A 15,933-nucleotide genomic window follows, 5' to 3' on the forward strand; every position below is an offset into this window, starting at 1 on the left:
TGTTGTGTTCCATAAGTCTGATTCTTCACTTAATTCCCATTTTAGCTCCTCCTGCTAGGTCATTGTACTATTCAAGGTTCTTCAGAGAAACAGAGCATACTTAGTCATCTATCATATAATGACATTTCATTCGCTGACAGATGCAATAGTCTAGGGGTAGACTTAAGATGGACCAGGTTATTGAAGACAATTCCAAGATGAACTAATTAAATAACAGGAAGTCAAAATCGTCAAAACATTCATGTCATAAAAATTTAAAGGTCTTTTAAAATAACTGTTAAATTATGTGATAAATCAGATAGATGTTAAAAATAGTTTTAAAGTCATAAAAATAACTATCACATAGATACAAACATAATGACATTGCCAAAGAAGGGAGGAGAGATGTAAAACCTATGAAAAATGAACAAAATTGAGGTAACTATTTCTCAGCTGAATAAGATAAAACAACAAAATTAAAAATATTAAATGCTGGGAAGTAAGGACAAATATTAATAAAAGTAACATAACTGGAAATAAATCATAGTTTCAAAAACAATTTCTCTTTTGGATAAAATGAGACTATAAAAGAAAGAATTTTATGTAGTAAATCAACATTTATAATGAGCAAGTAAATAATATTTTGAATACATAAAGTGCACCAGTGTTACAAATAATCAAAATATATCAAGAAGGAATTCACAAGGGAGAATAAAAAGAAGAGGCATATTTCTTTTCAACAAGTAATTCATAAAAGTGAATAAAGAAGATGTATCTTTACCTACCACATTAGCAAACATTTAAAAGAGTTAAAATGGAATAAAATGTAGTGTAGTAGAATGAGTACCCTCATATACTATTTGGGGGGAAGCAATTTGTTCTTTTTACTAAAAATTAAATCCACAGTCTAGTTCTATCAAGTCTAGCTGTACTGTACCTCATGCAGCACACACACACACACACACATCAGGGGGTGCTACAGAAAAAATTTAAATACTAAAATACTGAGAATATTCCAATCCTGAAATTTCACCATTACCAAGACTAAATGATTATGTTAAAAGTAAATGTCCCAGTGTGTTCAAATTTTAGCATTCTTAACTGCAATTGCCATATAAGACCATCAAGATTTAATGTTCAAAATATAGAGAGGATAAAAGTAGCTGGCAGCCTCCAGTTATGGATAGAGCAAGGATTTGGTCTGTTTCAGCCTCTGAAAATTGCTGCTATATCACTGCTGCCATGGTCACATGAAAGACTTGGGTTACGTTCAGAGAACACAAAGCAAAGGGTAATAAATTGGAACTCTTAGCAGACTCTATGATCCCTCCCTTTTCTCTGTCATCTCAAATGTAGACCCTTTCCTCTACTCTGAGAATTGTCATTTCTAAACCTGATCTGACCGTACCTGGACTTGAGGGGGAGTGGGGATTGCAGGTACCTCTTGACTTGAAGTGGGGTTAAATCACAGTAAACCTTTGTTAACTGAAGATATCATAAGTTGAAAATTATTTAATATACATAACCTAGAAAATTCTAGCTTCTAGAGAATAGCTATCTTGCCTTTGTGATTCTCTGGTGGATGGGGAGCTGTAGATTACAGAGGTAATCTTGGGAGTCAGTCTGTGTCAGGACCCTCAGCAAAAGAGATACATTATGAGAAATAGGGTCACTAAGGAGTTCCAAGGTCTGCAGTTAGCAATGTGGACACCAGAAAGCCAATGATTTGATTCTAGTCCAAGAGGTAAGGCCTGAGAAGCAGAGAGGCAAGGGCATGACTTCTGGCCTAAAAGCCAAGAAAAGTCTATTTGAGTTTGAAGATGGGAAGAGATCAGTGTGTTTCATTTAAGCAGTCTGGGAGCAGTTCCCCTGAATCTGCTGCATCAATCTTCTGTTAATGCACACCCTCAACTGACTAGATGAGGCACACCTACATCATGCGTGGAGGGATAGTTGCTTTATGTAACACAACATTAAAATATTAATCTCATTTCAAAATACCCTCAGAAGCACACCAAGGATAACAATTGGCCAAATGTCAGAATTCCCCATAGTCTAGTAAAATTGGCATAAAAATGAACTATTTCACACTTTTCACTCCAGATTCCAACCTACTATTACAACCCTTCAGAAGTCTCCATCATAGCAGAGATTCCAGACTGCATCTCTCAGAAATTGACCAGGGCTCCATGATCTGTCTGAGGCAAATGAGCCTCGAATTCCCTGGCTATTATAGCTCCTTATTCACATCAGCATATTCCTGGGTCCCTGACCTTGATGCTATTATCTACTTGCTCTACTTTCCCAACATTCTGCTCATCGTAGTGTGATTGTCATTTATTTCTAGTTTCACTGGCATTTGAAGAGGAACATCTTCAACCTAAGGTTAAATGAAAGGAGGGACAGAAGTCCTCAAGGTAGAGCATTGAAATAAAAGTTGATCTCTGGTCATTTAAGAATTAATTGTCTGCTAACCTTTCTTCTATATTCCTAAGAACTAAGAGAAAAAAAGTATTTTTTCTCTAAAGCCAATACAATGATGAGCACTGCTTCTATCCTATCATCTCCCAGAACTGGGCTCCCCAGAATTTTCCTGTCACACAGGACAGGGACACACGTCTGGTGGGACTCAGCAGCTACTTGTTACCTGCCCAGTCTGAGCATGTGAGAGTAATTGTTCACCTCCTAAAGACCTTGAGCTTTTGGCTTCATAGACTCTAAATTGTGTTACACAATTCATTTGAAGAGGGCCATTGCCCAATAATGCTGATCTTTTTTCTACTCAGCAAATGGATTATTTGATTTTCTCCTCCTCCCAACAACTATCAGTGGTGGATTTTCTAATGGTGAGACTTGAGCTTGAAGGTTAAACATGGAATGCTTGTCTGTTGTTCTGATCAATGCTGCTCTGACACTGCTGTTCCTCCCCTTAACTTCCATTGGTGATTTGATTTAAACCAGCTGTTGTGCTAATTTAATAATTAGTGACTTGGCAAAGCACTAATCATGTTGGGAGGTAGTAAAACTTGACTCAGATTTAAATATGTAATGAAATTTCAGCGTGAAAAATTTGTCCCAAACAATGATAATATCTAATACAAAACTCTAGTTTATAAAAAATAAAAATGAAAAATCTTACAACTTGCTCTTGAACCTAAGATACAGAGACTTGCATTTCTCCATTCTGTGTACTCCAAAATGTATGCCAGGAATAATGTCAAAAGCTTTACATATATTAGTACATTTGATATCTTGATCATAGAAGATAGTTATTATCAGCTCCACTTTACAAATGAGAAACGGAAGCCTAGGGTCATTTACAATTCTCCCAATATCTCATAGGCAGGAAACAAAAGAGCACAGGAACAAATCTGTCTAACCACAAATTCTATGTCTTTAAAATTCTTCTGCATGGTACTTAGTTATCTTTTGCCACTCTTTTGGGTAAATTTCTACTAGAGTGCCACCCATTCCAGCTCAAGAGAGCTAAGGATTTGACCTTTGATCTTGACCAATCAGGACATAGGAATGTCTTGTGATGGTGAGTCAGCAGCCAGACAGAGGGAGCTAGGAGGTGTACAGGATTTAAATATTTATTTACCAGTCTAAAATTGCTTGCATATTTGGCAATAGTTATAAACTATTTGAAAATGCTAGAAGTTTTGCTATTAATTGTGTGTGTGTAGCAGTTATATTATAAATCTAGAAATGTCAGTTCCATGTCCATTAACCTAACTGCTAGCATGGATTTATATTCCTTTGTCGCCGGACCTAACAGCATTCTCTGTATTTTTATTCCAAGAAAAATTTCAGAATATTAGAAAAAAAGATTTTTACTTATTGTTGCAACTTTAACAATAAACAGAAAACTACTTAAAAATAAATAGATCATTGAAACAAAAGAAAAAATATATCTTTGTTGAGCAACACAATTAGACACTATAGTTACACCTGCAATATCTCATTTAATCTTTCCAGTGACCTATGATGTAGCATTTCTAGAAATGAGGCCATTGGGACTAGAGAAGGTTAAGTGTTTTGCCCAAGGTTCCGGGGTGAGTGAAGATGAAGCTTCTGGCATTCAAGCCCTTGCACTCTGCTCCCATGATTTACATGGCTAATTATAAACACACTCTTTTGTGCTAAGCACAGAATGATTCAGAACACCTCTTTTCACGCTGATTGTCCTACCCCCAAAACATAGAACACACTCAATCACCAGTCTGTTGGTAGGAAGTGACAATCACTTTCGGATCTATTTTTAATCTTACCACTTAGATATTCATATGCTGGTGGAGTTTTCAGATATTCTGGGATAAGAGGCAGGCAGGCTGGATCCATGCCTGAGATTGACAACTGGGTCACCTAAGTCCACAGGAAACAGGTGACTCCGAGGCATAGCTACCCTCTTCCAGGAGAACACCATTCCGTGGAAGGCCTTCTCATCAATGGGTTCTGGGGGAAGCTGGGAAGCTGAGCCACGGTTTACAGAACTTGAATATCACTTAATTAAGAAAACACGTTTGAAAATTGATTTTCTCTCAAAACGCACTTGTGTTTTTGTAAATGATCACAGAAAGTAGTTTTCTAAAGTTAAGTAACAATTCCCCAAGGAGAGTTTGTAGAGAAGCCTCAGAGTTAAACACATATAAACTAAGAGCCATTTCTATGCAAGTCTCTTAATCATTTCAATTAGGTGAGCGCAAATATGCAAAAGGCTATACCTCTTGGAGGCCAGGTAGACACAGGATTTCCTCTTTCTTTTCCAACGCACTTTCTTTCAAAGGATCCTTTGTCTCTATCAACAATGCAAATAACTGATTAAGATTTTAAATCATTTTAAGCCCAATTTTCTTATTAAATTAAAATTAATATGGGTCAGATATATTTTTAACCTGAAGTTCAAAAATTTTCCCAGTGTCCTGTAGATTGGGTTAGATCAGTTTTCCTGTCCACTTTTGGGTGTCCACTTAAGCACTAATCATCACTGATTACTCTGTCGATACATAGAAAAAATAAACTTATTTTGCACCTGTGGTGATTTATAACTGATATCTCCCAAAGCCTCATGTGCTCAGATGCTCAGGCTTGTGGAAGGTGATTGGATTATGGGGATGCAGCAGCTCCCTTGGTGTGAATAGGTGGAGCCAGGTAGGAAGAGGCACATCACTGGGGGCTTAAGCTGAAAGGGTGTATCTCCCTTACACTCACCTGTCTTTGTCTCTCTGCTTCTCAATTGTCTTGAAGTGTGGGCTTTCCTCCACTAGATTTTTCCACCAGGCCTTCCTGCCTTGGAGTAGGGCCACCATGAACTAAATACATGAGCCAAAATAAACAGCTCCTCCTTTAATTTGCAGGTGTGGGTACTATGTCTCACTGAAAAGGAAAATGGTTAGGACACTACTACTATATGTTCCCAGTGTGCATCTGATACTGGATGTGGGAACCACCCCCCCCACACACACACACCAGGTAAGCAAGCAAGCAGTTCTGCACCAGGCTAAAGACCTCTGATTTAACTCCACTCTGACTGGAGAGAGTGGCAACTCCAACACGTGACAGGTACTGTCCTTGAGATTGTCCTCTGCTTGGGATGCCACCCACAAGCCCCAGCCTGTCACCTGTGCAGTGTTATTTTCTATGAAGGATATTATAAAGGATATCAAAGAAGAGATGCCAAAGGTGGAGCGTGGGACTGGAGTATCAGCCTTCACTGGTGGTTCTCTTTGGGAAATTCCCTGTGCTCAGCAATCTGGAGGCTGTCTGAACTCTATCCTTTCAGGTTTTATAGAGGCTTCATCACAGAGGCAAACTTAATCAAAGCACTGGACATTTGTGACTGACTTAGCCTTCAGCTCCTCTTCCTTTCCTGGGTCTTCCTGGTAACTGGTCCCCATCCTGAGGCACAATAGTGATTGCCAGCCACCATTCAGCTCATTATTAAACAAGAAGCTTTCATCTCCTTGAACATTCCCAAGATGTCAGAAGTTATATGCCAGGAAGTATGGGAACAGAGACTAAAACCATACTGGACAAAATCATAATTGCCTAAACAATACAGTTTTGTCATAGCTTGTTTTCCATGAGCTCATCATTGCTTCACAACTGAGCTGTCCATTTGCATAATTTTCATGGCAGGAACTTGAGACACATTTTTTCACTTCATTATGCTTTAAAATTCCTTCAGAGTTTTTTTAGATGCTTCAAACTAGAAAGATAGAGTTCTTAGTCTGTGAAACAGCTGTCCTGTTAGGATCTCGCCATCACCCTGACAATTCCATTTGCTTTTCTTCTGTCAAATGCCATATTTCTTGGATTTCTAGCTTCTTGGTTTGATCCATCAATTTGGCAGAGCATGTCTTCTACTGGTTTGCTAGGGATGAGTGTATAGGATAGGTAAGTTTTTAAAATAATAAAATCCCAATAATTTATTAATTGCTTTCACAATTAATACTTTGGTTGGGAATACAATTCTTCAATAGAAATTATTAATTATGAAGGACATGCTCCATTCCTTTCCACTTTCCAAGGGTTTGATTAAGGTATATAATGAATATTGATACTCTGATTCTTAATTCTTATGAATCAAAAAAATCTCTTCTCCTTTCTCTTCTCAATATTCTGTTGTTAAAATTACACAATTTTCAGATAATAGGTAACATATTATTGTGTAGGACTCTTTCTCTCTTCACTCAATATATGAAATGATCAATGAGCCTGTTCACCTTGTAAGCATATTTTATTTGTGATAAAAGATAAAATTTATTCCATTATTTCACAGATAACTCTCTTTCTTCACTATTTCTCTCTGGAGCATCTGTTTAGAGCTTCCTGGACCAGTCCTATAAAGTCCTATAATTTTTCTATCCTTTTCCATATTCATATCTCACTATTTTTGTGCTGACTTATAGACTATAAAATTCTAGTGTAATGTTTTTCCCTCCAAGGACTTTACAAATATTATTCTATTGTCTATGGCTCTAATCTTTTCTTTCCTGATGAGAATACAGAAATCATTATTCCCCTTGTTGAAACAAACCTGAAATGAAAACAATTATCAGGCTCAAATAAAAGACAGTTATTAGGGGTCTTTTAAGGAATTGCAGTAGCAAGGCACAAAAGATCCAGCAGCAACTTGCCTGCTTTCCAAGAGAGAGAAGGACAGAATTAATTGTTTAGCTCATAGGGCCAGGGATATAGCTCAGCAGCACAGCACCTGCCTGGCAAGCACAAAATCCTGAGTTTGAATCCCACTACCCGCCCCCAAATCATTAGCTCACCACATGCAAGGCTCTGATTTCATTACTCAGCAAAAGCAACTATAAGAAGGCTAATACCAGCATTGTACTAGCAGTTACTTTGCATAAATTTGACTGATGGAGGCAAAGGGTCAGTTTATGGTTCCAAAGTCCTTTGGTTAGTTGCACTTGAAGCAAAAATAAGTGAAGATGGAAGATAGTGTGGTTCTGATGGACTTGCCCAATTTAAAAATTATTCATTTGAGAACATGCTCAGGCCCTAACTTCCCAATCATCCCTGACTCTGCATTAGTGGCTTTGATCCCTACTGCAGCCATTTTGTGATCTCAGTTTATACACTTTGTGTAACGTTTCTTGTTTTCTCTGGCTATTTTCAAGATATTCTCCTTTCTCTTTGATTTTTGAGTGAGACTCAGAGTGTGGAAACTCTCTGTTCTCCAACTCTGTCTACAGATTTTGGTCAATCACTTTATTTCCATCAAATGACTTGCTCTCCCTTCAACAACATAGAACTGTATATTACTTAGCAATTGCAACTTAACAAACCACACCCCAAAATACAATGTATCAAAACATAAAATATTTATTTCCTCAAAATTTCTCTGAGTCAGAGATCTGGGAACAAATCAGCTGAGTGGTCTTCTTCAGTCTCTCACAAGCTATAATGAAATCATGATCAAGTCAGAGGCCTCTCAGGATCTGACTGAGAACAGTTTTAATTTTGCTGTTGATGAGCCTCAGAAGATCTTCCCAGCTCAGTCATGTGAGTCTCTCTACAAAGTTATCTCAAGAGCAATCTAAGGAGTGAGTGAGAATAATGGAGGAAGTCCTAATGCTATATATGTAAACTCAGAAGTGACATTCCATTACTTTCCCATCTCCTATTCATTATAATCAAGTCCATATGCTCAGCCTAAATTCAAAGAGAGAGAATCACTAAACCGTGTGAACACCAGGAGTTAGTGATCACTGAAAGTATAGTAATAGCAGCTTATCACAGATGGCATCTGCCTCCTAAACTGTCTAGGACTCAGAGAGCAAGGTAGCTTCTCTGTTCTCCCTCTGCCCTCACACAAGGATAGGCCTGCATGTCCTCATCCAGGTAGGATACCTTACTCCCTGACTTCTAGAAGTGGTGGAAACCACTATGAAGCAACCCTGAGCAGGACTTAAATTAATCAATTGGCTTTTCATGTTCACTTGTGAATCTGCCCAAGGCCTAGACTCCTTGTCTGAAAATGGATGACAGACTCATAGTAAGTGAATCTCTGTGAGTCACTAATCCCTAATAAAACCTATAATGATGGATGAAGCTGGAATGCCTCAAAGGATAAAATGAGATCACAGCCAAGGACACCTGGATCCAATCCCAACTAGATAAAGACTATAGGTTCAGGCATCTCACTCCTAGGTGGATTAACTTAATTCTTATTAAGGATTAATTTAATACCTTACTCGGAGATGTCCTTGACTAATTCCACCCTTGAGTACTCCACTTCCTCCTTCTAAAAACCAAATAAATTCAGACTACCTAGAGAAGGTCTTGGTCTTAGCCCTGAGAGAATCTCAATTTCTGTGGGAGGACTTTCACCCTTCTGGAGCTCTGAAATCATTCCATTTGCCTCCTTTTATTAAGCCTTTGCTGTAGACTCATTTGAAAGATTGTGGATCTAATCAGCCCACAGTAACTAATGTAGATTATTAACCTGATACAGAAGAGGATCAACAAGGATGCCTGACAGGGAGTTAGTGGTTGTTAAAGACTCCCCTGAACAACACTCACTCTGGGCCACATCTGAATCCATTTTGGCTTCTGCCTCCTCATGCTATTCTGTCAACAATGAAAATGGAATCCCAACTTGGTCAAGGAGGGTTGGGGATTTAGGGATTTAATTTCATTAGTCTTCTTGTGGGCAGAAAGCAACTATGATTTTGTAGATTTTCTCACTGTCACCATATCCATACCCTCCTCTTGCCCAGGATGTTTACAAAGTGAAGAACCTGGCCCCCTGCTGAGTCACTTAAACTACTACATTTCTCAAGTTGAAAATAATGAATCAACCACTACAACAACCTAGAGCATAAACAGCTGCACTACAGCAGGTCCTCTACACCCTAGGATGTAGAACTGCTGAGTTACTTAGTTAAGCTTCTAAACTTCTCAAGTTGACACAAGATATCAACCATTGAAATCCACCCTTTTTCAATTTTAAACCAGACAAAGTTTTAAAACCAGTTTCCAGATACAAAGGTATGATTATTTTTATCATTTCACAACTTAAACATTACAACACAGGTTTAACAATCCTTAAGAACCAGTATTAAGTCTATGAATATTATATTACATTAGAACCATAACATTCTGCTCCTGCTCCCCGAAAGACTCATGCACATTCCTTTATGCATAAGGCATTTAGTACATCTCTAAGAGTTGCCAGAGTCCTAACAGTTTAAGCATTGCTGAAAAGTCCAAATATCCTCTGAGATTTAAGGTAAACTCTTAGCTGTGAGCCCCTGTACAAATGAAAAGTTAAACACTTGCAACAATCAATGTCTCAAGATAAATATTTTCATTCCAAAAGTTACAAGAAGAGGGTTACAAAAGATTGGGGCCAAAGCAAGTCCAAAATCAAGGAGGGCAAACATTAAGTCCTGTAGTTCCATGTGCAGCATCTGAGGCAATCTCTGGCAAGTGATGAGGTTCTCTATCCCTATGGCACTTATGGAGGTTGTAGTTTCTGGAGCTTCTTTCTTAGTTTTCCTTAGATGGTCCATATTCCTGGCTTATCCAAACTTCTGGGGTCTCCATTGCACCTTTGGCTTCACCCTCACAACTTCAAATATTGCCCTACCAGGGACACATTCTGTGGCCTCCCAGATCTTCTGAAATCTGGGTGGAAGCTTTCATAACCCCACAACTCTTGTATTCTGCATGTACCTAAAACTTCCATCACCTCCTGGTACCAAAAAAGAAAATCACCACCATATGGATGATGCCAAGGTCTGCTGTGAGCTGGAGCAATAGCCAGGTTTTTCTCTATCTTGGCTGTAAGGGCCCAGTGACTGGATTGCTGAGCACTCTGAGTCTAATTCTGAGGCATAAATTCTCTATGCTGATGCCATTCTGCAACATGGTGCTCTGCAGTTATCTTCTGAAAGCAAAGTCTTTCACTTTTTGCAGTTTTGAGCTGCAAATTGTGGAGAATTGTTGCTTCTTTTGCTGCCCTCAGGCCATATTTTATATTTTTCTGTTCCTTTTCAGCAATCAAGATTTCTATCAGTTCTTTCTTTATAGTTCACAGCTTTACTGGAGCTTCCTTTCTGGCCAAATTTACAATAGTTTAAATCATTCTACTGAGCTCCTTTTCTGGCCAAACTCACAACAGTTTAGATAATTCTGTTGAGTTCTTTGCTCTTGATTCTCAGCATAGATCTGGCTAAAAGCCCCAAGCAGCAGCCATGCCACAGCCTTAAGAGTCAACTGCCTTGAAATTTTTTCTGCAAGGTTAATTAGTCTGCCACCCTTAATCTCATTCTCAGGCAAAATCTCTGAACATGAGCAAACTACAGACAAAATTTCTGCCAAGCCATAACCCCCATCGCCTGGACTCCAACAGCCAGTGCAGTCTTCTTATCAACAGAATCCTCCTAAGCCTGGTCTTTATAGGCAGGATTTTCATCAGGCTTATGGTGTTCTGAGCTCTGACCAGAATATCCCATACAGAACAGCTTAAGGTGTTCTAGCTCTACTCTTTCAGGTAACATCTCCAAGAACTTTTCCAAACTTTTCTCACAAGCCATTCCCGAAGCCTCTTGAACCATATGGTCAGGTATAGTCACAGCAACAACTTCACTCTTGGGTACCAAATTCTGCTTTAGTTACTTTTTTCTTGTTGCTGAGACAAATTATCCAACACCCAAAGTTAATGAAGGAAAAGATTATTTAGCTCACAGTTTGTAGAGGTTTCAGTCCGTAATCTCTGGGTCCAAAGCAGGGTGGCATGGCAAAGGGGCAGCAGTTCATGTTGCTGGAAGATAGTAAAGCAAGAAGAACAAAAATGGGGGAAGCATGCCTCTTTTCCTCCCTTATACTGTACACAGGCTATCTGTCCTAGGGTCTGTGTAGTACTCTCACTATCTCTGTGACCACCTCCTGCACAGGCTCAAGACATTTACAAAATGAAGACCCTGGCCCCCTGCTGAGACACTTAAATTTCTAAACTTCTCAGATTGACACAATGAATCAACCATTAAAATATCCTAAAGGTAAATAGTTGCTATAGGGCGTGTCTCTACATTGTAGGATATAGAACTCCTGAGTTACTTAGTTAAGCTTTTGTCTCAGTTACTTTTCTTTCATTGACAAGACAAACGTCCTGATGTTCAGAGTTAAGGAAGGAAAGGTTTATTTAGCTTACAGTTTTGTGGAGGTTTCAGTCCACAGTTAGCCAGTTCAAAGGCAGAGTGGCACATGGCAGAGGGCAACAGTTCATGGTGGCAGCAACCAGCAAAAGCAGCAACAACAAAAAGGGAGAAGTGGTGGTGCAGAATGAGCCTCTTTCCCTCCCTTGCATTGTATGCAGACTACCCGCCCCAGGGTGGGTATAGTATTCACACCCATAATCCCAGCATCAGATCCTGAATTAATCATAAACTCTAGAATCTCACCCCATGACTTCATGAGGCTTTGGGGGAACAACTAGACACAAATCATAACAGCTTTTAAGCTTCTCAAGGTGACACATTCTATCAACCATTATAGTTAGTCCTCCACTTCCTGTATATACTTGTGAAAATAATTATTTAGAACAGGACCTGGTGGCTCAAACATGTAACCCTAGCACTCTGGAAAATTGAGGCAGGAGGATCACAAGTTCCAGCACTGCCTGGAAAACTTGGTGATTAAGCAAGGAGTAGTCTCAATAGAAAATAACAAACGGCTGGAGATGTAGCTAATTATGAAGGTTTCGGGTTGAATCCCCAGTACCACATAGACACACACACACACACACACACACACACACACACACACACACACAAATTACTGAGATACACTTTGCATGAATGGCTTATAGCTGTATAATGTCCAAGTGAGTAGAATTGACTATCACATTTTGGTAATTTTTAGTTGTTTTCACTTGCAATAAATGAAGATTTATAAATGTACATGTTTGGTTTTTTATCTTTTTTTTTGAGACAGGATTTCACCATGCAGTTCAGGCTGGCCTTGAGTTCACTTTGTAGCCCAGGCTAGTCTCAAACTCACAATGATCCTCCTGCCTCAGCCTCCTGAATGCTGGGATTATAATCTCACTATAATCATTGATCTGTTAGTTTACTTTTACACTTCTAGCATACTTCCAGTATATATTTTATTATTGTGATATTATCCTTATAATATAACCTTGATAGACAGTATATTTTATCACTACAAAATATCTCTTTGTTCTTTTATACACTTTTTGGTTAGCTTTGGAAAGATCCCTCTGTGTTCTTTTCTACCCTTTTTGTTAGCTTTGCCTTTACATATCTTATTCAATTTCTAAGGCCTTTAAAATCTTTATAGAGGTAGAATTTACATGCCAAAAATTTTACCCATTTTAATTCAACATTTCAGTGATTTTAGTACATGCTGTAGAGTTGTGCAAATATCATCACAATCCAATTTTAGAACATTTCTATTATATCCTAAAAGTTCCTCATGCCTATGTGCAGTTCACCTCCATTTTGACACTCATTCTCAGAAAACCACTTAATCTGTTTCCACTCTGCAAAGATTTGCCATTTCTAGAATTTTGGGTAAAAAATATAGTATATATTCTTTTCATACCCCTTATTTCATTTAACATAATGTTCTCAGGTTTCATCTATGTCATAGCATGTATCATAAGCTGTTATTTTTGCTGCTGGATAGATAGTGTTTCAGTGGATATGCACATCAAATTTTTGGTTATCAGGTAGATAAACATTTGAATTGTTTCCAATTAAAGCTCTTTTGAACAATCTAACTATACACTTTTGTATATAAGTCTTTGCATAGAAACACATACTTCTGTTGTTATATAGCTGGAGGAAGAGCTGCTAGGCCATATTGTTAATAAACATATATTTAACTTCCCAGGAAAGTGCCAAATTTGTTTTTCAAAGTGTATATAAAATTCTACGTTCCCCAAAATATACGAGAACTGCAATTTCTTCATAGCCTCACCAACATCTATTATTGCCTTTCAGTTTGATTTTGAACTAAAAGCACACTATGTTTTATTTTTAGTAATTAATGATATTGAGCATCTTTTTATGTGCTTATTATTTACATGGATATCTTCAGCAAAATTTCTATTCAAATCTTATGCTCCTGGGGGAAAACTTTGTTTTCCTATTAATAAGTTGTAAGTAAACAGCATATGTTCTAAATGCAAGTCCTATATTTGCAATGTGATTTTAAAGTATTTTTTCTTAGGCATATTCATTTTTCAAAGAGATTGTCCTGTTCTCTTTGAATTACCTAGCAGCTTTAAAATAATCAATTGACTAATAAATGTTAGGGTTTAATTCTAGACTGTTAATTCAGTTCCATTGATTATATGCCTGCCTTTATGTAAATCCACACTGTCTTTATAGTGTAGCTTTATAGTAAACTTTGAAATAAGTAAGCATTTGTTATAAGACTTGATTTATCTTTTTAAAAACTGTATGACGATTCTGAATCCTTTGCATATTTAAGTACATTTCAGGCTGTACTTATTAACTTCTGCAAAAGCAAAAAGCCTGCAAGGATTTTCATAAGCACTGGATTGAGTCAGTTGTGGTTGCACAGGCTTGTGATCCCAGCACTTGGGAGGCTGAGGCAGGACAACTGCCATAAGTTTGAGGCCAGCCTAAGGTACACAGTGAGTTCAAGGCCAGCCTGAATTATATAGCAAGACCCTGTCTCAAAAAAAGAAAAGAATTATACTGAGTTAAAATGTTTAAAATATATTGTTCTCTTTTATTTTAAAGATAAAAGAAAGAAAATATATTACAAATTAACAGACACATAGATATTTACAAAATAACACAAAAACAATACAAGCAATACTATTTTCAGACAAAGTGATAGGAAATTTACAATGGTGGTTGTATTACATATTTACATGTTCAAATGGGATCCTCAGATAAACAAACATAGGCATATAAGATTGATCAAACAGTTAAACATTAACTGTTCCTTTCAATAAAGTAGTAGAAATCAGTAGTAAAACTATCTTAGCTATCATGTGTATATCTATATATATTTTCCCTTATTTCTTTCTTTTCTCTTTTCCCTCATCCCAGTTGTTCCTTCCTTTGAGCAATTTCTTTCCCTTTCATGATATCTATTGTACCTTTTAGATTTTATTCACTCTTTTGGGTTCTTACACTAGGGAGACAATACAGTGTTTACACATGAGGGTCTGATTTATTTCACTTATGAGTACGGTCTCTAGTTACATCCAATTACCTACAAAAGCCCCAAGTTTGTCTTTCTTTATAGCTGAGTAATATTCCATTATATAAAAATATCACAACTTTTTTATCCATTCCTCAGTTGATGGGCAGTTGGGTTGCTTCCATGATTTAGCTATTACAAATTGTACTACTATAAACATGGGTGCACATATATCGCTGTGATATGGTAAGGCACTGGCCTCCTATGTTGTTCTTTTTAATGCTATTATAATTGGAATTGTTTTCATAATTTCATCTTTGACTATTTATTGTATGTGGAAATATTGCTGTAGTCAGGGTTTACAAGGGAAAAGATTAATATAGAACACACAATTTATAGAATTATTTTATAATATTTACTTAAAGAGTCAAATGCAAAAGCGTGCAGGAGGTCTGTCAACACACTACAGACCCAAAGAATCCAGCTGAGGGCCTGGATCCCATAGAAATGTCCTGCATAAGTCCAGCCAGAAGCCTAGAGCCCACAATTTCTCATGCACTCTGTATTAAAGATCTGCACTGGGAAGGCCCAAAGGTCAGTGGTAAAAGCTACAAAGTCTGTACCAGCAGGACGAAGGATCTGTGCCAGAAGGCTGAGGGTTCTGCACTGGAGTCAGGAAGCAACACTCAAGTAAAGACAAGAGCTTGCCCAAAGACAACTGCAGCCATCCCCGGGGACAGTAAGGACCCAAGCTCATCTGATGATGAGAACAGCTGAGTTCATATCAGCAAAACCAGCACAACAACCTTCTCCGGGAGAATCAATAGCACACCATCTTCCCCTCCAGTTCTCCTTTTATGATGCTGACAACAATCCTCAGGTGGGCCACCCGCACCCAGAACCACACTGACTTAGTTCAGCTTGGTATTACATGTTGACCATTAGTTAATCCACAAATATGGTTGGATTTCATATTTTGACCCTGCAACCTTGCTGAATTCATTTACTAATTCTAAGAGGTATATTGTGAATTCCTTAGGATTTTTTTCTATTTAAACAGTCATATTATCTGTAAATAAAGATAATTCTACTTCTCCGTTCTCAATTTGGGGTCCATTTTTCCTGTTTATTTTTCAGGTCAGAACCTCCAATAAAGTGTTGAATAAAAGTCACAAACAAGAATGTTGGTGACTTTTCCCAATGTTAAGGCAATGCACATGATCCTTTACCATGTTAGGAGCAGACATTCCATTTATCACTTCTACAAGAGTGAAGTGTCATTCTGTT

This window comes from Chinchilla lanigera, unplaced genomic scaffold (genome assembly GCF_000276665.1).
Source record: "Chinchilla lanigera isolate Chin_1 unplaced genomic scaffold, ChiLan1.0 scaffold00109, whole genome shotgun sequence".
In the NCBI taxonomy this organism is placed as follows: domain Eukaryota; kingdom Metazoa; phylum Chordata; class Mammalia; order Rodentia; family Chinchillidae; genus Chinchilla; species Chinchilla lanigera.